Source organism: Urocitellus parryii, chromosome 10, assembly GCF_045843805.1.
Source record: "Urocitellus parryii isolate mUroPar1 chromosome 10, mUroPar1.hap1, whole genome shotgun sequence".
Taxonomy (NCBI): domain Eukaryota; kingdom Metazoa; phylum Chordata; class Mammalia; order Rodentia; family Sciuridae; genus Urocitellus; species Urocitellus parryii.
Window position 1 is genome coordinate 72,991,317 of NC_135540.1, and position 22,925 is coordinate 73,014,241.

At 39.7% G+C, this 22,925-nt stretch overlaps 1 long non-coding RNA gene across 2 annotated transcripts in view; it reads right to left on the reverse strand.

The window, feature by feature from the left end:
- Window positions 1-2,393: 2,393 nt before the first annotated feature.
- LOC144257286 (uncharacterized) overlaps window positions 2,394-22,925 on the reverse strand; it is a 363,085-nt gene continuing 342,553 nt past the window's right edge. For both annotated transcript variants that reach the window (XR_013344419.1, XR_013344418.1), the window contains exons 2-3: window positions 22,522-22,721; window positions 2,394-3,511 (exon numbers count right to left, since the gene is read on the reverse strand). This is a non-coding gene — a long non-coding RNA (uncharacterized LOC144257286). The remainder of the gene's footprint in view (window positions 3,512-22,521; window positions 22,722-22,925) is intronic.

Sequence of the window (22,925 nt, forward strand, 5' to 3'; positions counted from 1 at the left end):
TATTAAATCAGCAATTCATGCTTGGGTAGATCAGATAGAAAGTACAGATTGCTAAGATTCCTTGGAATGTGGCCTTGGGTTTGAGTCTATGGATAGTGTTGTGTACAGGTGTTGTTCAGTCATTTAAAAGGAATACACATTGTGGTGGTCGCAAACATACACCTGTAGGATGAACTTGCAAATATACTAAACCACACGAAGGCCTCACTGTGGTTTGTCAAGATCATCCTGATTCACAAGGACCCGTCTTTCCCTCGCCTTAGAGGGAACAGAACCCAAGTCCTGGAAACTGCCTTTAAGACTCCAAATTTGTTTTGGAGACGGTAAAAAAACAGCAATGTTGGAGAGGACTATGATGAGTTTTAGTTAAAATTGATTTCTAAATGTGGAATCAGAATAAAGTAATACATGTATAATATAAGCATATATCGTTGTTTCTAAATTATCATGTTAAATTTCATACATATCTATTAGATCTCCTGAAAAGTTGATATCATCAGGAAAAAACTCCATTTTTATCCTCTTCCTGGGAAATATTTTCTATTCCCACACTGAAATATTTTCTTAAACTTGGTTTCAGCTTTTATTTTGACACCTGTGTTTGTATATTCATTTTTTTAGATCGAGGATTACTTGCATATATCATCCAATCACCTGTTTTTAATTCAACGTAATCATACACACACACACACACACACACACACACACACACACACATTGATCAGGAGTTATTACCATCCTTTTTCTTTATGAGGCAGCAGAAGCACAGAGAAGATACAGAATATGCCCAAGACTCCACAGTGCATTTCCTACTGAATGTTTGTGTCTCCTCCAAATTCATGTTGAAGCCCTAATGCCAATGTGATGGCATGAGAAGTGGGGCCATTTGGAGGTAACCAGATTTCGATAGGCCGGTGGTGGCGGGGGGGTGGAGGCGCGGGGCATGTCTCCCAAGATGAGATTAGTTTTCTCAGAATTTCAAAAAGAGACCAGGGCTTACTTGCTCTCCACCAATTGAGAATACAGTGAGAGGCAGCCAGCTATGAGCAAAAAGAGGGCTCTTTCCAAGAATTCAATCTATCAGTACCTTGACCATGAACTTCCCACCCTCCCAAATGGGGAGAAATAAATGTTTCTTAAGCTTAGATTATTTTGTTGTAGCAGCTAGAACTGACTAGGACAGTCAGTGAAAGGACTTTGTGAATATTCAATGAAATAATGTATGCAAAGTGGTCTATGAATATAAGCTATTGCATTATCACCTTCATCATCATTACCATTTTTCCTAACCAAATGGCATAGGAGCTATTTTTCACACCTAATTCAATTCCAAAAGAAGCCACTGATATTTCTCCAGCAGAAAGAGGTTATGACTGCTCCAGATGAGTTACTACCTAGATTTTCAGGTTGTTTGTGGCCATTTTATGGATCTACATAGACCTTTGGCTCCTCTGTAAATGAGTTTTCTGGCCCATCATGAGATGTATACCCCTGTGCCATCAATACCATCCCCTTTTAGGGTGTCCAATTATGACCAGTCATTTACATCTTGAGCCATTCTGAAATCCATGTGGATTTTCTCTTCCTCAGAGGTCTATAAAAACATGAATGACAGGTGATGTCACTGAACAACAAAGATGGGAGAGGACAGCTTGAAGAGCATGGAGAGGAGCCAAGCAATCAGAGAAAAAATAACACTAAGAGTGGAGGAGGCCAACCTCTGTCCAGAGGGCTCTGGGAAGAGCCAGCCTGATTTACTTCTGGGACCTGCTCTTGGGCACTGGCCTGGGCAGGCACCAAGATGTGGCTTCACCAGACTGAGGTTCTGATGGACTTGGTGTCTGGTGCAAAACTTTAATTCAACTGTTAGCTCTAAAAACAGGAAAGCATATTTCTAATCAATAAAATTTTCCCTTTTTGACAATATTATGGTACAAAATTCTGATGTCTTTTTCAGATTCAAAAATGAAATAATATAATCTAATATTATTTCAGCATAATATTTAAAACAACACAAAATGCAAGCATGGCTTTAGATTTCTCACAAAACATATTTTCCCCCAGATTAAATTTTTATTCAAATATAACATTTATATATCTTTATGGGGTATATTATGGCAACTCAATAGACGTAGACAAGTTTTATCATGCAACTTTGATATTACATCCAGGAAGTCCCTATAATGAAATCTGAAATTAGATTCATTGTGATGAATTACTTTTTCTAGAATTCATACTGTGACAGAGTCTGAGAGACTGTCTCTTCAGGCCCTTCAAGAATTAGGACATTCTAGCATTTCAAGCAGGCATTGATGCAGGAAAGATGAGTCTGGACACCTGAGGAATTTGGAGGAAGCAGATTTATTTAAGCTGCAGCAACCCAGAGGGGATAACACCAAACAATCTCTGGACCCCAGGTCTGGAAATTCTCTAACATTGCAGTGGGTGGTTACACAGCACAATGTTTAATATAACTTAACTTTGTTCCACATTCATAGGTTAAACAGAGGTTTCACAATGTTTTACACAGAAAACAGAAATTTTCACACATCAAAAAACTTGATTGGAGACTATTTTTTTTTTAGGATGTAGATGAGCACAATACCTTTATTTTTATGTGGTGCTGAGAATTGAACAAGGGGCCTCACATGTGCAAAGCAAGTGCTCTATCACTGAGCCACAACCCCAGCCCTGCAGGCCTAACTCTTACAAGAAAGAGAAACCTGGCCTTTACAACAAAAAGGAGCTCAAAGCACAATGAGTGCTCTGGAAATTTTGTTGACTTCTTAAAATAATCTCTTCTTGATTAGGAGAGAGACTTGTGTGTTACAATTAAGGTGGGAGTCTTTTGGAAACTACAGCATTACCCCCTTTGATGCTCATTATTTAATCCTCTAAGTCAAAGGGCATTATTATCTTCTTGGCTTAAAGTTTCATATAATGTAATATCATAGTTCTTGTTTCTCTTTTTTAAAAAGGAAACCTGCTTCTATTGTAGAACCACTAGTTTTAATGAAAAGAGGAAACAAACATGGAAGCAATACACAAGTTCATAGCACAATCCATGCTATGTCAATTAAGCTTTTGAATCCACCAAGAAAAGGAAACCATCCTCCAAATAGTGAGCTTGGATCTCAACTGCAATGCCCTTTCAGGATTGAACTGGTACATGTGTTTGTTTTCTGATATTATTAACTATGTGTTTGATTGTTATCAGTCCTAGAGTCAAGACAAAACAAAGGACTCTGTATATGACAGAAGTAAGGGGTGGCAATGACAGTATAAGAGTGAAACAGTCCATTTTCCTTTTGGTTAGTGTATCTTTCACCTTGTACATCCAACCCAGAGTGGCTGAAGCAGGGCTGATGTTTCCTCAAGCTTTGGGCACATTCAGGCTAGTCGGCTTCCAGAGTGACTTGAGCAGGGTTGGTGTCCTTCGGATCTTTGAGTTTCTCTGGTGTTTCCTTCTTCCTGATGCTCAGCTTAAGGGGTACAAATTAAGGAGGGAAAGCTGCAAAAGAATGTGCGTAAGAATAAGAGATTTTATTTTCAGGAGGTTCCAAAGCAGGCTAAAAGGAACAAAGTATTACATAATGTATATCTCTGCATATGTACATACATGCATTGACATATTTGGTGACACTCTAAAAATTAGAGTAAGGGATTGTAGATAGTGCTCTATGTGGGGGTGTGACAAGAGGTGGGGGATATCCCAGGAGGCTTGAACTATGTAGATCTAACTCAATGTAACTTTAAACAAATTTGAAAACAGCCTATAATTTCACAAGCCCGACCCAACATCGGCTTATGATCTTCCATATATTATTTTTTCATCTAAAAAATGAAGTCAGTTCAACCGCCTGCTCACAGGTCAGTTGCCTTCCAAAGGTGCACCTCTAAGTGCGTTGACTTTAATCTCAGAATATATTTCTGCATGGAAATCATGTCAAATGCCTTCCTGGCTCCCAAAGTTTAGGTACTGCTCAACAGCTTAATTTTACCCCTGGCTTATCCTCCTCACCAACTTTACTTTACCAGATGCAAACCCAAGGTTGTACTTAGTTCTGCACCCTGGTCAAGGTCACCCAGTTAAGAGGGATTTAAATCCAGCTCTACCCAATCTGAAGTCTTTACTTCTCCTCACACCACCCCTTAGCCAGACAAACTTGCTTATTATATTTTTCCTTTCTTGATAATCTCTTGGAAGAAGCCAGTGTTAGGCTAAATTTGGTAGATTTGGAGGGTATTTTCCTAATAGGCTATTTTTCCTACAAGTCCAGGTATGGCCAGTCTGGCTGTCCCCAGCCTGCTGGAATGTACTGGGGCCTCACACCACTGCCCAGAGACCCTGTGCCAGGATGACCCTATGTCCAGGACACAGAGTCTCCTCAGGGAAGAGTGGAGGAGTAGGAGAAGGAGACACCACGGAAAGTTCAGGAGAAAGGACCAGAAGGTTCTTCCAGGACTAGACTCCCAGAGCAGCCAAAGATCCCTCTCTATCTTGCCCTACAGGATCAGGTCTAGACCTTGCCAGCAGCTCCCAGGCTCTAACCCCACCCTCTCACCAGTGAGCTGGACCCACCTAGTCCCACCCACTGACTGCTGTGAGGACTGCAGCCTTTATTTAGAGTGCTCACTTGTTTTTTTTGGATGAGTTCTCTGTGTTAGAGCCACAACTCCTCAAGGGTCCTGAGGACTGGTGTCTGGTCCTGGGGTGACAAAAGGCAGGCAGCATGCAGTGGAACTTGGTGAGGTGACTGTAAGGGAGAATGATCAGTTTCCCAGCTCTTATACATCTTGAGCAGAGAAGCATCCTTGGGCTCAATTCACTGCAATGGCACCATCATGAAATGGTGGCATATGGTGGCAAGAGCAGCATCCAGCTGTTTTGGGCATAGGGCATCAGGTGTCGAAAGTCAGGAGTCGAGTATTGCCGTGGGGTGGGGGTGACTGTGGTGGTGTCAGCATGCAGCTGTCACTTGGGAGATCCTTGATTCCTACTCATGGTGGCAGTGACAGTGAGACAATCCAGAAACAGTGGTTGTAACAACAGATGCATCAAGCCATGAGTGTTTTCATCTGCCATAGTGACAAGGGTTTGGCTACATTTGCAATGAAGTGGGCACCAGTACTGAGTGTCACTGTCTAGTATCCATGTTAAAGTCTGGTGGCAGCAGGGTGGAGCTCCAGAGTCTGGCAGGGGCGGGAGCAACATGCAGCTACATCAGGGGTCCATCCTCAGTAGCGGGGTCGGGCACCAGGTGTGGTGTAAAGTACGATGACATTGGGGCCTTGGTGGGCATTGTTGGAGTCCATCTGGAGTTTGGAAGTTTGAGTGCTGCACAATGGTGGTGGCACCATAAGAGTTCAGAAGCAGGGGCAGCAACAACAGGCAGTGTCCAGCAGTGAGCACCTTCATCCTGCAGAAGTAACTGGGGTCCAGCTGCAGGACAGTGAAAGTGGCATCCAGTGGCCATGTGGGGGGTCTGGTTGGCTGCACCGAAGAGATCCAGGCTGGCATGGCAGCAAGGGCATGGGATAGTGGGTGTCAGAGTGATAAGGTAACCAGTAGCTGGGATGTCCTCTGTGGTGGAGGCTCCAGGCCCTGGTCTTGTGCATGGTCGACTGGCCTGCTCAGGAAGAAGAATGCGGGAGGCGGTGGTACCCAGGCAGCTGCCCAGGACCTTATGCTTCCCACAGCTGCCATATTCGCTCTGTCTATGAGCCCACTGTGTGTGTCTGCTCACCCCATCGCCTGACATACCCTCTCTACTGAGGAAGGTTGTCTGCTAGGTTGGGCGGTCTTGAGAGAGAACCTCACCATCCCCAGCCACTTCCTGGGTGGACTGTGGGTGCAGAAAGCAGAGGTCCTAGGACATCTTCACCCCCAAAGTGCATTTCTGTGGCTGGGGGTGGCAGAAGACCAAGACAGAGAACTCGTTGCCCTTAGACTCCCACTGCCACCTGTGCCCTCCACCTTGTCCCAGCCCAGGGATGCACTTGGAGGGTGAGGATTTTCTAGGCCCCCCCACCTCCCACCTCTGCACTCTGCTACCCCAGCCCAGGGGAGATGTAGCTGGGGAGGGTGGGTGCCTTCTCCAAAGGCTGCCCCAGCTGGCAGCAGGCCTACTCATCCCTCAGAGGCTGCAACTCAGGGAGGGGCAGGGTGAACTCAAGGATTAGGTGAGCAGCCTGGTGGGCTCCAGGCCAATGCCAGGCATTGCTGGAATGGGCAGCATAAGGTCCTCAGCAGGTGTCTGGCTACCACAGGCTCCTGCGCCCGGCTTTGTGGGCAGGCAGGCCCTACAAGGAGCAATACCAGTTGCCTGGAGGAGCCACTGCAGAGGCCATCACAGCCTCCAGTCACCCTCTGACTCTGAGGCCTGCTGTCCCAAGCTGTCACCATCACCGCTAACAGAGCTCCACACTGAAGCCACTGGAGTCCCCACAGGGCCACCAGTGATGCCGCAGCCACCATCACTGCACTGGGACCAGACTCCTGCCACTGCCAGAGGATGAGAATGCAACTCTCTGGATGCCTGGCTTGACGTTGCCACCTACAGACTCCTCAGTTGCCTTTGCCACCACTGCCATAACTGAACTTCAGACACCAATACCTCAAGCACAACACATCTTCATCGAATAGCTTAGCAAGACCTTCTAGATAACTTGCAAGAGCTTCTCCATCAGCACTTGTTTTTTTGCCTTGCACGTTTTCTTTATGGAGAGAGGCTTCTTGGCAAAAACATAATGGACCAAACTCTGGCAGTTGAAATGAAGTGGGCACCAGTACTGAGTGTCATTGTCTAGTATCCATGTTAAAGTCTGGTGGCAGCAGGGCGGAGCTCCAGGGTCTGGCAGGTGCAGGAGCAACATGCAGCTACATCAGGGGTCCATCCTCAGTAGAGGGGTCGGGCACCAGGTGTGGTGTAAAGTACGATGACATTGGGGCCTTGGTGGGCATTGTTGGAGTCCATCTGGAGTTTGGAAGTTTGAGTGCTGCACAATGGTGGTGGCACCATAAGAGTTCAGAAGCAGGGGCAGCAACAATAGGCAGTGTCCAGCAGTGAGCATCTTCATCCTGCAGAAGTAACTGGGGTCCAGCTGCAGGACAGTGAAAGTGGCATCCAGTGGCCATGTGGGGAGTCTGGTTGGCTGCAGCGAAGAGTTCCAGGCAGGCATGGCAGCAAGGGCATGGGATAGTGGGTGTCAGAGTGATAAGGTAACCAGTAGCTGGGATGTCCTCTGTGGTGGAGGCTCCAGGCCCTGGTCTTGTGCATGGTCGACTGGCCTGCTCAGGAAGAAGAATGCGGGAGGCGGTGGTACCCAGGCAGCTGCCCAGGAGCCTCTGCTTCCCACAGCTGCCATGTCTCCCTCTGTCCATGAGCCCACTGTGTGTGTCTGCTCACCCCATCGCCTGATATAGCCTCTCTACTGAGGAACTAGGTTGTCTGCTAGGTTGGGGCGGTCTTGAGAGAGAACCTCACCATCCCCAGCCACTTCCTGGGTGGACTGTGGGTGCAGAAAGCAGAGGTCCTAGGACATCTTCACCCCCAAAGTGCATTTCTGTGGCTGGGGGTGGCAGAAGACCAAGACAGAGAACTCGTTGCCCTTAGACTCCCACTGCCACCTGTGCCCTCCACCTTGTCCCAGCCCAGGGATGCACTTGGAGGGTGAGGATTTTCTAGGCCCCCCCACCTCCCACCTCTGCACTCTGCTACCCCAGCCCAGGGGAGATGTAGCTGGGGAGGGTGGGTGCCTTCTCCAAAGGCTGCCCCAGCTGGCAGCAGGCCTACTCATCCCTCAGAGGCTGCAACTCAGGGAGGGGCAGGGTGAACTCAAGGATTAGGTGAGCAGCCTGGTGGGCTCCAGGCCAATGCCAGGCATTGCTGGAATGGGCAGCATAAGGTCCTCAGCAGGTGTCTGGCTACCACCGCCTCCTGCGCCCTGCTTTGTGGGCAGGCAGGCCCTACAAGGAGCAATACCAGTTGCCTGGAGGAGCCACTGCAGAGGCCATCACAGCCTCCAGTCACCCTCTGACTCTGAGGCCTGCTGTCCCAAGCTGTCACCATCACCGCTAACAGAGCTCCACACTGAAGCCACTGGAGTCCCCACAGGGCCACCAGTGATGCCGCAGCCACCATCACTGCACTGGGACCAGACTCCTGCCACTGCCAGAGGATGAGAATGCAACTCTCTGGATGCCTGGCTTGACGTTGCCACCTACAGACTCCTCAGTTGCCTTTGCCACCACTGCCATAACTGAACTTCAGACACCAATACCTCAAGCACAACACATCTTCATCGAATAGCTTAGCAAGACCTTCTAGATAACTTGCAAGAGCTTCTCCATCAGCACTTGTTTTTTTGCCTTGCACGTTTTCTTTATGGAGAGGGGCTTCTTGGCAAAAACATAATGGACCAAACTCTGGCAGTTGCAATGAAGTTGGCCCCAGTACTGAGTGTCACTGTCTAGTATCCATGTTAAAGTCTGGTGGCAGCAGGGCGGAGCTCCAGGGTCTGGCAGGTGCAGGAGCAACATGCAGCTACATCAGGGGTCCATCCTCAGTAGAGGGGTCGGGCACCAGGTGTGGTGTAAAGTACGATGACATTGGGGCCTTGGTGGGCATTGTTGGAGTCCATCTGGAGTTTGGAAGTTTGAGTGCTGCACAATGGTGGTGGCACCATAAGAGTTCAGAAGCAGGGGCAGCAACAACAGGCAGTGTCCAGCAGTGAGCATCTTCATCCTGCAGAAGTAACTGGGGTCCAGCTGCAGGACAGTGAAAGTGGCAACCAGTGGCCATGTGGGGGGTCTGGTTGGCTGCAGCGAAGAGTTCCAGGCTGGCATGGCAGCAAGGGCATGGGATAGTGGGTGTCAGAGTGATAAGGTAACCAGTAGCTGGGATGTCCTCTGTGGTGGAGGCTCCAGGCCCTGGTCTTGTGCATGGTTGACTGGCCTGCTCAGGAAGAAGAATGCGGGAGGTGGTGGTACCCAGGCAGCTGCCCAGGACCTTCTGCTTCCCACAGCTGCCATGTCTCCCTTTGTCCATGAGCCCACTGTGTGTGTCTGCTCACCCCATCGCCTGATATAGCCTCTCTACTGAGGAACTAGGTTGTCTGCTAGGTTGGGGCGGTCTTGAGAGAGAACCTCACCATCCCCAGCCACTTCCTGCGTGGACTGTGGGTGCAGAAAGCAGAGGTCCTAGGACATCTTCACCCCCAAAGTGCATTTCTGTGGCTGGGAGTGGCAGAAGACCAAGACAGAGAACTCGTTGCCCTTAGACTCCCACTGCCACCTGTGAGCTGGAGGTTTTAAACCGTTTCTAATTCTGTCATGCTTCACGTAATTGATAGTAAGAGTAATAACAAAAGTTCATTGTAGTTGGTAGTGGTTAGTTGGTTGTGTTTGGTAGCAATATTATACATTAACTGGACATTTTTTTGTATGCAAAGTACCATAAGTATCTTCTATGCAACAAACAGCTAATGCTTACAGGAATCCTTTAACATAGCTATGTTAAGACTTGTGGTCAATTCTCAACAGCTCTAGTTGCAATTTCCTCCCTTTCCTTTCTGATAAAGAAAATGTCAGTGTACAATTGAGTCTTATAGGGATAATTTTTAAACCCACTGTAATTTATAAAAGTAAAATTCTCTCAAGCTTTAATATTTGAACTAATGGCTTGTGACTTTATGTGACTTGTGACTAATGACTTTGATTTTAACTAATGGCTATGATACATGAGCATGTAGACACTCAAGTGGAGTACTTCATAGTACACGTGCCAATTCTTGGTTCCCAAATTCATTCCCTTCCTAATTTCAATAAATGTCACACACATGCATGCTTTCATAAAAGTGGAATGTAGATGAGAATTGGTAAAAGTGTGATTACCAAACACTTCTAGAAAATCAGTTTAAATTACATATCTAATAGTGGTGATATATGGGATGGGCAGGTTAGTCGCATGAGAACAGATTTAAAAACCACTTTTGTCCTTCCTTAAGTGGATAAAAAATTAAAACAATGATAACTTAGACCAATGATTTATATTGTTTTTTAACTACTCTTTGATTTTTCCCCATATGCATATCTACAAATTGTGGCAAATTGTTGAAAAAAGTAAAGGTATTTATTTAAATAAACACATCTATAAGTTTACTTAAAACTACACTATCGTTTTGATAAATACTGATAAATGTTGTAGGGTGTTTCTAGCAGGAAAATTGTATATAATACAATACCACAATCCCTCAGAGTATGGGGTAGAATGATTGGTTTCATGATGCCTCATGGATATCACAATCAAGGATGTTCAAGTCCCTTATATAAAATAGCATAGTATTTACAAACCAACTGAACATCCTCTCATATACTATAAATCATCTCTAGATTACTTATAATACCTAATACAATATAAATGCACCATAGTTATACTTCATTGTTTAGGGAATAATTATAAGAAAGACAGTCTACATACATGCAGTATAGAAAAACACATGATAGACAAACTACATAGTACACATTAACAACATAACATTTTTGATCTGAGGTTTATTGAATCTGAGAATGAGGAATATGTGAACATGAACGGCTGACTCTATGGTTGCAGAAAAGGCATGGGAGACAGCAGCTCAATGAGTTTTATTTTAATTATAAAAGGTAAGAGAGAAGGAAGGAAGAAAGATGAGGATGAGGAGAAAGGAGGGAGGGAGAAAGGAATAAAGGTAGTTTTCCCATTCTAAACAAATTAAAATGCATTTACAATAAATAGTCGTTTTCTAAAAACATTAACATCTTTGTGTTACCAATTCACTGTCTTGCAGTAACTCATTAAGCCTTTAAGAGTGAATTCTCTTTACTTTCTTAAAAAAGGGATAATCTAAATTAACATGAAATGCACATTATAGTAATTTTTCAAGAATAAATGTGGCATGGTATGTAACTTGTGGCAATGCCTTTGAAAAATACCAGAGCTAATTTGCAGACTTATAATTAAGAGAGAAACATTTGCAAAATGAAAACCCACTTTCTACTTTTTAAATTTTTGAGTCTACTTTGAAAGACTTCTTTAACATATAGGATTAGTATTAGCATATTATATATGCTTATTAAAGTATTTTGATGATAGATGTCATATTATATATGCTTATTAAAGTATTTTGATGATAGATGTCTCAGAATAGTACCCTAAAAAAGTCACAAAAATGCAAAATGCAAAATTTCATCTTAAAATTCATTCACTATACTTTTATTATAAGGGTAAAGTTCCATTGTAGTAAATTTGACAAAGGGAACCTGTTGAGTTGGCTTGCCTGAGCCAAACCCATCCACCTCTCTCTCCAACCCAAGCCTCCAGGTAAGGATAACTCACTAGTGTACCCCAAGGGGAAAAGTATCAAAAGAGAGAATAAAAAAAAGAAATAAAATAAACAGTTTGCAGGCTGAGGATATAGCTCAGTTGGTAGAGTGCTTGCCTAGCATTCAAAAGGCCCTCCCTGGGTTTGATTCCCCAGCACCGTGCACACCCCCTCCCCACAAAAAAAAAAAGAAAGAAAGAAAGAAAAAAAGCCAATATGATATGGGGAAGCAAAAAAAAAAAATGGAAGGTTTCTACATCTCTGGCCAAAGGTTTATGGGTCAGATTATTCCAGGTACAAACTTTTCAGGAATCCCTGCCTTTAAACTCTTCCCCACACATTTTACAAACTGCATTGATAATAAAAGAAAAGGTTAGATTTTTGAAACTTCAGAAATGAAATAAATGTTGAGTTAATTTTATCCACCTAACTTCTAGTTTAAAACAATCTCAGGATCCATCTTGAAAAGTGCATAAACCTCATTAATGAATTTTGTATCTTCATTGAACTTCAAAAAAATCATATGTTCATGTTGAATATGAATTTATGGTACTTCTCAATCAATGGACATGATTTGAGTACACACTGAGTGAATGCACTGCGCTAAGTGAGAGGGTCCCTGAACTGGAGGGTCACCAATAAGAGAGAGAAGCAATCCTACATGGCAACTGCTGTCAGTTGAACTGGGGTTCAGTGAGAATTGACCTGAGAACCCTACTTATTTCCAACCCCATATTCCATGGGGTAAAGACAATGAAAGAAGGAATCCAGGAAGGGCCGAAGGACATCAAACATGACTTTACTTTCTCTTAAATAAACAAAGGCTATTGAATGAAAGAGCAGAACAAGGCATTTAGTAAGCAGGAAGTATCATCAACACAGGATAAAAAAGCAATTGGAGGCTTTTGTTAATGATTCAATCATGTGCATGCCTAGCATTAAATGACAAGCCACATTCATGTGATCTGTCAGATGATGCTATTAAAAAATGATTATAACTAAATATAAATTAGGTTTTGATTGCTATAGCACAGGAGAATCTGGTACCACAATTTGCCTAACACTTATATCTATTCTAATACTGGGAAACCTTTGTTCAGAAAGTACTGTATGGTGAGTCATTTGGCCTTCACTTTAAGGAAATGCAACATTTCTTATTAAGTATATTTCTATTTTTCTAATAAGTTAATTAAGGAATAGCACTTGGGGCCAATGTCATTATGAAAACAAATGAAACATAGCTATTGAAAACTTGAGGCAGTCTTTGATTTTTTAATAGTTACAAGATATTTTTAAAAATTACTATGAAGCTGGGTGTAGTGGTACACACCTATATACCAGCTACTCAGTAGACTGAGGCAGGAGGATTGCAAATTCAAGGCTGGTGAGGGCAATTTAGGAAGAACATGCCTCCAAAATAACAAAATAATTATAATAATTTTTTAAAGGGCTGGGGCTCTAGTTTAGTGGTAGAATGTTTTGTCTATCATTTTCCAGGTCCTAGGCTCAATCCTAGCACCTTAAAAAATTACTATGGGTACTTTATAAGGTTCTGATAGAACCCTATTTCCCATTTTGAGAAATAGGAACATCAAGGATTATGGTCTAATTCTCCAGCTTCAGTGCTTTTGGTAGAAGACCTAGATTTGAAACTCTGATCAAATACATGAGCTATTTTTAGCTATTATGTAAATCTAAGCAAGTCTCTATTTTATTAAATATGAGGAATGAGGAACTTTTATAAAAATCTATAATCTTCTCTGTCTCTCAGTTTACTCTTCTATTAAATGATATGCTTGGAATATTGCTATCCAAGCTTTTCTGTTGAGCTATAGGAATTGGTATGCTACAGAGACAGTCTCACAATGGCATTTTGCAGAGCTACAGGAATATCTGAAAATTTCATTCAACCAATCACTTTCACCATGAGACTATATGCAAAATAGTAATAAACAAGTTCTCATATATTTACTAGTGTAGACTTTGGTTCAAAGCTTCTGCACAGATCCACTGGTATACTAGGTTGATAAGGGAAAATTCCTTTTCTTTATGCAAAGTAACTATAAGTAGCCTTGAATCACCACAATGTCTTCCTTCCTCTATTTTTACCCAAAATCCAAATCCAAAGTTTAGTTCTTTCTACTACACTGTGATGTAAGTCCTGGTCCCAGCAACTGAACTCAAAGAGTTTGAGCAAGAATGAAAGAGAGGGGCTGGGTTGTAACTCAGTTGGTAGCACATTTGCCTTACATGAGTGAGGCCCTGGGTTCGAACCTCAGCACCACATAAAAACAAATAAGTAAAATAAAGGTATTGTGTCTGTTACAACTAAAAAAAAAAAAATTAAAAAAAGAATGAAATAGAGATGACAGGGGGAGAGTAGTGTCTCAATAAATGGAACTCTCTACTTGACCAGTCTGCAATTATTTGCTGAGAGATAGAATGAAGAAAAGGAGTGAAAAACAAGAGAAATGTAAATATGCAAAAAGAGATGCAAAAGCAAAGGGATTCAGAATTCAGAAATTGTTTCTTCTATGAAGGATCAAGACCAAATCTTTTGTATACTGAGCCAAGAACAAATTAGATGCAAAGTATAAAGAAGATAACTGGCAATTCTTCCTTCTGGATAGCAGTCAGTAGGGGAGCAAAGTGTGTGTGTGTGTGTGTGTGGAGGGGGGTATGTCTGGATTGGACTTTTCATCCATTACTGGGAACCATCATTGGACAGTGCCAATGACAAAGCCTGCAAGCTCAACTTACCAAAGCAGAACCTCCTCTACTTGGGGTAGAATAAAGGAAATGGAAGAAAAGGGGAATACTGCTCATTTTTAAATTCTATGATATTATAAAAGTTTCATTCATTCCTTGGCCTAAATATCCAAATCTATTTTCCAACATCATCATATCAGCAACTGTTCAGATGTTCATATCATTTGTCTTTCTAGTAATAACACTAAAATGGAAATATAGTTAAAAATAGTGCCTTTTCTATAATTTTTCAGGTTCCTCTCTAGGGCTTCACCCTATCAGAAGGATAATCCCATGGGAATCCACAAAAGTGAGTGGCAAAAGCAGGTATGATAGTCATGCTGTTCTCAGTCCTCTGTCATATGCTCAAAACGAGAGTCCATGACACATTTCCTGATTAGCCACTTCCATTTCATGTCTAAAAATTCAGTTATAATCATCAGCCACTGCTCTGTATCCAATTTGTCTTGCGTTTTGCGTCAGAAACAGAATGCACCACGGTCTGTTTTTGTCCATGGGTCCTTTTCATTGTGAAGAAAGCCAGAAACAAAACTCAGGTTTATGTTAGGAGTGTAGATGGATCAGCATGGCGAAATGTAACAGAACTTAGCGTGTAAAGACACTTGTACGGCCTAAAGAGGTTCATTTCATGAATAACACCAAAGAATGAACATTAGCTGTAGATATCTAGGTAAAACCTATCTATGTAGGTTTTAGCAGGTTCTGTGTTTCATCTTGATACACACTCTGAACATTCTTCCCAAATTGTTAAGTAAGGTCTAGAGAAGGTCAACATTTCCTCTCCTAAGAACTCTCAGCAAAAATAGTGAGTTATTAATATAATTTCTATAACCTCCAGCATGCCTCTAAATTCGCATCATTATTTTAAGAATGAAGTTTTCTTTATGCAAGCTTTAGTCCTATATACTAAACTTGGTATCAAGTTCCTTCTTTTGCCTTTCTTAGTTGATAAATAAATGTGCTCAGAAAACTCTTGACACTAGATGAACCCTGCCCACTTCCAGAGAACATTTATTCTTTTCCTTCTTGACCATTTTCTTATTTTTTTTTTCACTATTCTGCCCAGTTTTGCCAATAGCTCACCTTGGGTTATCACTTTTTCTTAAGCCTTTTGAAGTTTGATTTTCTGATATAAAAAAATCTATGCATAAAATGTTTTGTGGGAATTAATGAAAAAAATGTAAAGTACTGAGCCAAGAACATAAGACATAACAGCTCATAATGAATGTTAATTCCCTTTTTATCTTCCTGGAAAATCACAGTAAACAATGTGAAAACCTCTTAAAATGTATTTTCAATTTTTATTAGCTACAACTCTTTCTAATTTTCAATGTTAAAAAAAATAGAAACTGAAGAATATTTGAGTTAAACTCTGAAATAAGAAAGCTTACTATTATTTTAGTTTCTGGGACATCAGTAAAATTGATAATATATTTCACAAGAGAAAATTTGAAATTCTCAGATAGGCATTAAAATAGGAAAGTTAGAAAAATATCAGTCTTGTGGAATGCCAGAGAATGGAAGTCCTCAGGGGTAGTGCTACACAAATTCTATGTCCCAAACTAGATTATAAAATGAAGGAAAAAACATGCAATTCAGCTGAAGAGGCTAATCAAAGACATTTTGTCTTTTCAAAGACAAAAAATTGCTTCTACAAAGTATTATTTCCAAGATCAAATCAATTTATGTGATCCAAAACATCTTAATTAAAATATGGTGAGACTTGTCAATTCAGACTATTAGCAGAGATCCATAATTAAGTACTTGAAGGTCTTCGCCTGGTAATAATAGGATATATAATACTAAGAGTTGAAAGGTTAAACTTAATATTTAAATTGACCCTTCTGCAAGCTCTTTGGATAGTGGCACAAGGAATATTGGTGTCTCTTCTGGGATTCCATTGTATTCACAATTCTTTGAAAAGAAATTAATTGATAGAATTTCAAGCAGTAAATGGCAGTTTTATGTTTTAAAAACTTCAGGCAAGTTTTCTACCTCATGCATTTTGTTGTTGTTTTGGTTTTTTGAGATGCTAGGGATCAAACCCAGGGCCTGCCTGGCACATACCAGGCTAAGTACTCTATGGCTGAGCTACATCCCAGGTCCTATCTCATGAGTTTTGCATTTCATAATTTTGAATGGAAAGATACTTTTTAATTACTAGGAAGATAGGCTTGGAGATGCATACCTATATCCCACAGGAAAACTTGTATGTGAGTATTCATAGCAGTACAATTCACAATAGCCAGAAAGCATAAGCACCCCAAATAACTATCAACTGATAAATGTATTAACAAAATGTGGTATATTTAATACAATAGCATATTATTAAGAAATAATAAGAAGTGAAATATTAATGCCTACTACAAAAAGCTTTAAAAACATTACAGTAAGATAAAGGAGCCAGAATTCATAGTGAAAATAATAATTTTTGCATCTGGGTTTACTGCTTTGTATATAAAAAGTGATCAAATTGTTTTTAAAGCTATAATGTAAATTGTATAGTTTATATTGATTAATAGTCACTGAATTAAAGAACATAATAACTCTAGAAAAATAGAGACCAGCTGGATTATGGCAGGATAAAGCTAAAGAAGAGAAAACTACAAGGTCTACTGCCCAAAAAATTCTAAAAGAGAATAAATACCAAATGGCTGTGAAATATTTCATTTGTTAGGGGGGGTAGCTTTTTAAAATTGTTCTGTAACACCAAAAATGCAAATGTTCAACTTAACATTGTACTTACTCATTTTTTACCCCTAACTTCTCTTCTCTACTAGTTGACATAATGGAAATTTGCCTATTTCTGCTAATAAGTTAGTAAAAATATGGACTATCTGGTTTGTATGTTGAGTTGAATCCCAAACACAAAAGCTATCAGTCATTTTTAGTAACAGTTAAAAGCATAACTCAAGGAATTTGGAAGCTAAAACTTAAATTCAAAATCACTGGTAGCCTGGGATTCAAAACAGTTTTTTGAAGCAGCCTTCCCTTGCTTATTTGAATTTTTCACTTGAGAAACAAATCAGCTTGTTCTTTAAAATACTTATTTGTGTGTGTGTGTGTGTGTGTAATCTTATCATATGATCAAATATTCAAAATAGAAAAAAAAAATATTATCTCAAAATGGAAAAATAAAACCATATAAAACAATTACAGTAGTGACCTGTAAGTGACAAAATTATGAATATATTAATGTATTTTCAAAAGTTGGCTGCACAAATCACTTTTCTCTGTAATATATATCACATTTATATTTCTTCAAATCTAGCATAATCCCCATAGACACATTAGAAACTTACAAATACATTTTGAAATTTTAAATAATCAAATGAATGAATGAGGAGTATAAGTCTCTTAAAATACAAGAGTCTAATATTATAAAAATAGCTAACATTTGTTTGATGCCATTGATTTCTATAAAATCATCTACATAAATTCTCATTTAATCCTCCCAGTAATGTTATGAGGTGTGTGCTATTATTATGTCATTGTACAAGCTAAGACATTTGTCCAATGTATTTCAATTAGTAAGTAGATAAGCCAAAATTCAACCCAAACAATTTTACTTTTATCTACTCTGAAATGAATACATACATCTTATGCCTATATTGCCATACAGTGATAAGCAACATTATTCAACAAGAGTAAAATATTTTATATTAATACTTTCTGTCTTGATCTTTTCTAGGAAAGCACTAAGAGCTCTTAAATTTCATGATGACATACAGAACCATTTTATATGTCTTTTTAAACACCCAAAGGTTTGGATGCCATGTAGAAATCTGCTTTGGATTTGAGGATGAAATCCAAGTTTTATTGTTTTCAGTATTATTTTAAGCACTTAGTTGGGGCTTTGACTCCTTCTGGCTCATATTTTATAACAGAGAACAGCAATGACTTAGAGATTTCTACATCTCATGAACTCATGAATTAAATATTTAAAATTAGAGCTTACTCTTAATCAGCAATCAATGCTTGCACATGTAGTGGTCAGCCCTCAGGTTATAATTCACTCAAAATCATTTTGTTCCCTAAGAAAATCTATTATGATCTAATATAGTGTCACTCTCATCATGTCCAGAAAAAACATTCCCCACACAATTGGATCAATAACTTCTGTAGAATGTCTAGAATAAATTAATTGGGTTGGTGCCTGTTAGGTTTCAGCCATTTTATCAGGAGTCTCAAACTGGCTCCGAAAAATCAATGCTTTCTCTGGTCCACTTCTAGCAATGATAATATGTCAGAAGTATTCTCTAGCATAGCCCAAGTTGAGATTCAGCTTTTTTTAAGTAATAATACACTTCATGATAGAATTAAGATAAATGGATCCAAAAGAGCATTCGAAATTTATCAATGGATTCATTTAACGAAACCAGCAAAATTGCCTGAGTTTTAGGATAACTAACATTCATGCTTTATCTGTTCCCTCCGTGTTATGGTATCTATAATTAAGGCCTCAGTCATTTGTCATCACTATTAATAATAAAAGATGACCACACAGAAACTTTCATGAATTTAGTGTAACTTTGTTTTAAAACCTTTCTAAAAATCACTATTTCAAAGTTCTAGGAATATGCAGTGATAGGGAGGATTTTTGTTTTATTAGTTTTCTGCATGGTATGATTTCTAAATTTTTTCTCTAAAAATAAATAAGATTTTATTATAAAATTAAAAAATCAAAATAAAAATATTACCTCAAAATGGAAAAATACAACCATATAGAATGTTTACAGTAGTGGCCTGTGAGTCACAGAATTATAGATATATCAATGTATTTTCATAAGTTGACTACATACATCACTTTTCTGTGTAAATGTGCTTTTCAGAAACAACAAAAATCACCTTTTGTTTTTAAATCTGTTGTGAATAAAATACATTTCTATATAAGTACAAACACTTGTAGCCAATGATTTCTGGAAATAGTTTTATTCATGATAAACTAGTTATGGGATTTTATTTCAATATTCTCAAAAAATCACAGGATACTAAGAATATAATGTCTGATTTATTTTAATTATAAAATAGCCATATTGTGAGAAAAGCTGCTAATATATTGCCAGGGAATCTTGGTTAAGCACTGGAAAGTCATTGTTTACAATCAGATACTGTCCTTAGAGAGAACTTAGAGGCATTTTTGTGTTGGCTCAAAAAAGAAAATAAGAAAAATGGAGGTGAAACTTTCTAGGTCTTCAAACTTGCACAGGGTGTTGAATATTTGGAAGGCAAGTTTCAATGTGAATAAAAACATAAAAATAAGCTAGGCCCCGTGGCGCACGCCTGTAATCAGCAAGGGAGGCTGAGTCAGGAAGATCACAAGTTCAAAGCCAATCTCAACAAAAGCAAGCCCCTAAGCAACTCAGTGAGAACCTGTATCTAAATAAAATATAAAATAGGGCTGGGGATGTGGTTCAGTGGTTGAGTGCCCCTGAGTTCAATCCCTGGTACCAAAAAAAAAAAAAAAAAAAAGAACATAAAAACATCAATTTTAAGTTTAAGTGATTAAGTCTGTAACACACTAAATCAGATATATACATATTTTTGCATATATATAGTTATATACATATTTTTCTTGGAGAGATGAAAATTGAAGGTATGAATGGAAGAAAAACCTAATTGAGAAAACTATATTCATTAACTAAGGTTTTAAACTAGGAAACATTTATCCTAATTCTTTTCAAGATTAACATAGTTGTGCAGCTTGTCTGGAAATAGCTTCCCAATGCCTACAAGGGAATGCAGTAACTGCTCTACATACAGATCCTATCTATTATGGCCCCACTGATTTCTCTAATGACATTTCTTGTCATTTTGCCACCCTTTCATTATGGAACACTCTATCAATAGATATCTATTATACAACTCCATATCTTCCCCCAGCTCTGAATTCCTTTTCCCAATTTATCCACCTGGAAAACCTCCACCAGTCTCCAACACCCCAGGTAAGAGTCATCTTTTACCTTGTGCACCTTTTCCCAACCCTAGCAGATGAGCACCACTCATTCCTTGGTGCTAATTACATTGTGTTTTCACAGCATTTAGCATTTCCATGGTACTCTATTGTGATTATAATTTTGCTTATATATTTTCCTCAGCAGGTGAGCATTTTTCATAATAAAGATAATGATACAGTTTGATTTTCTTTATTGAGTTTAGGAGAAACTCACTGACAGTTTTCCATAAGTCAGTTAAGATCCTTATTCTGGGACAAGAGAGAAACACATTTCAGGGGTTTTATGTGCCTATTTTAGTAAATGCCTTGTAAGAGAGAAAACAAAAGGAGGTTATGTTTATTGAACATTTCTAGCTGGTTAGGAATTCTTAAAAGAGTGAATTTTTTTTTTCATTTCTTTAGTAATGCTTGTTTGTTCCAATATTATTGAAGTATCCTTCATGAAAACATACAAAGGCCCAGGGCATCCTTGTGTTGGAAGCACTGAAGTTGAACATGACCAAGATATACTTCTTACTTAAAGTAAGTCTAAAGAAAAGTTGAATCTCACTGGGAGGGCAAAAGGCAAAACAGAAGGAGCACTGTATCAGGAGCAAGGAGCTCTGATTCTAGTCCTCATCTGCCATTCATCAACAATAGCCCTTTGGCTGCTACACAGGCAAATACAAATAGATATAATTTTTTTTCCAGCTATAACATTTTTCAAGAAGGTCTACTTTTTCGTGTTTAATTACAAGGTGTAGTGAGAAAAGGGCACCTTGTTCTTTATCATAAAATACTCAGAATAAGATTGTGAGTTATTATCCTGAACACAAGACATCCAGATATTATTTTTACCAAAATCATTTTACCAAATTCAGTGAAAGGGATCAAGTTAATGTGAAAAACATAGAACATGGGGAATCAGAGTGGAGACGGATATGGAGGAGCTCATCAAAGAAAATGGAAATATGAATAAGATTCCGTGTCCGATCCCATGGATTCTCATTCTGGCATGGTGTGAGGTGGACTGAGTTGTTAACCTGAATGGGTACGATTTTAAGTAACATCACAGGCACTACTTTGCCTCTGATCTCTATGTGATCTTGATCGTGTCACTTCATAAGCTCTAAGCCACAATGTGTTGATCTGTTAAAATAATCCTGGTATTCCTCACAGGTTTGCTATGTCAAGTAAAATAACAGATGCAGAAATGTGCTCTCACTGTCATAATATTAATGTGGGACCAGCTTATTAAGTTACATTCCTCTAGACATATGAACTCAGATGTATCCAGACAAAATCACGGCCCCATCATCTTTTGCACTTTGGGTTATCTGAATCACACCTAAGCCTTGACTTCTTAGGGCAAAATGGGATTAATAACATCTACCTCAGAGCATTATTTTGAGTACTTCATAAGAAAATGTGCACAAATAGCCTTTGTGGACATTCAAAAATGAGTAGGAATCACACACACACACACACACACACAAAAAAAAAACCAGAAAATTATTTGGGTTTATAGTTGTACTTTCTTTGCTATTTTTATGTAATCCAATTAAAGGAATGAGAACCTTGTGAAATTATAATGCCTCAGGAATTTAAAATACTAAAGCAGAGTCTCGATCCAAATTCCTAATTAAGTTCTTGAACTTTAACACAAGAGGAAATAGCCTCAAGAACATACTGTCAGGGATGTTTACATAAACTAATCTACAATGTCTCTTCTCTGATTTATACATCCCACAGATGTAGATGAGGGGAAATCACAGGGTGATGCCTCAGCTCACATCCATCAATTAATGAGCAATGATCACAGCTGAAAACCCCTGTTGCAGCTACAAAATGCAGTTTGGAGATTTTTCTTCTGCCACTGGAGACTTGGGATTTGTGGCTGAGAAAATAAGGAAATAAAAGACTGCTAAGGAACCACGAAGCAACACAGAAATGATTCCCAGAGGAGTATATTATGTGTGTTGGTTTAGTACCATATCCATATTTTATAAGAGTTAAGGTGGAGCGGATGCCTCTGAGAATTCTTATTGAAGATGTCTCAGCAATTACTGAAAGTCAGTCGTGTTTACAGTTTGCCTTCAAGTCTATCCTTTTAACTTACCCCCCCCCCAAAAAAAAAAGATGTTTGGGCGACAAAGTGTATCTTCTAGTAGATGTGCATTAAATATCTCTCATGAAGTTAGCGTGCCTGAGGGACTCAGGTATTCTTTTCCAGCTTAGTAAAAAGAAAATTAACATTAGACAAGTATAAACTGCTTGTTGGCCTCAATTAGCAAGTTCATCGGCTCCACATTAAAGCAAACAATGGTGAAGAAGCGTGAAGGATGGCTAGAAAATGAAGGAATTGGAGTTGGCTTTAGTCTCCATCAGTTTCTAGTAAATCCCACTTGTTCTTGGCTTTCTTAGGCCTGCAATGCTTTTTTTTTTTTCCTACTTACCAGTGGCTTGGTTTCATCTTCATCTTTGAAATAATAGAGGTGATCTCCCTTGAGCACAAACCAGCGGGTATGCCAGGTCTTGACAAAGCCTCCTTGCTTCCTCAGCCACCCACACTTTCTGGCGTTTTGCCGCCCTTGGCCTTGTTGGGGGTTCTCCGTGGAGTCATTGTTCTCCTCCATGATCAAGCTGATGGACTTTCCTGTTTGAGAAACACAATGAAAGGGAAAGACTAAGGTACTGTGCTATATTCAATTCTTTCTTAAAACACCAAGAAAGAAAGAAAGAGAGAGAGAGAGAGAGAGAGAGAGAGAGAGAGAGAGAAAGAGAGAAAGAAAAAAAGAAAGAAAGGAAGGAAGAAAGAAAGAAAGGAAGGAAGGAAGGAAGGAAGGAAGGAAGAAAGAAA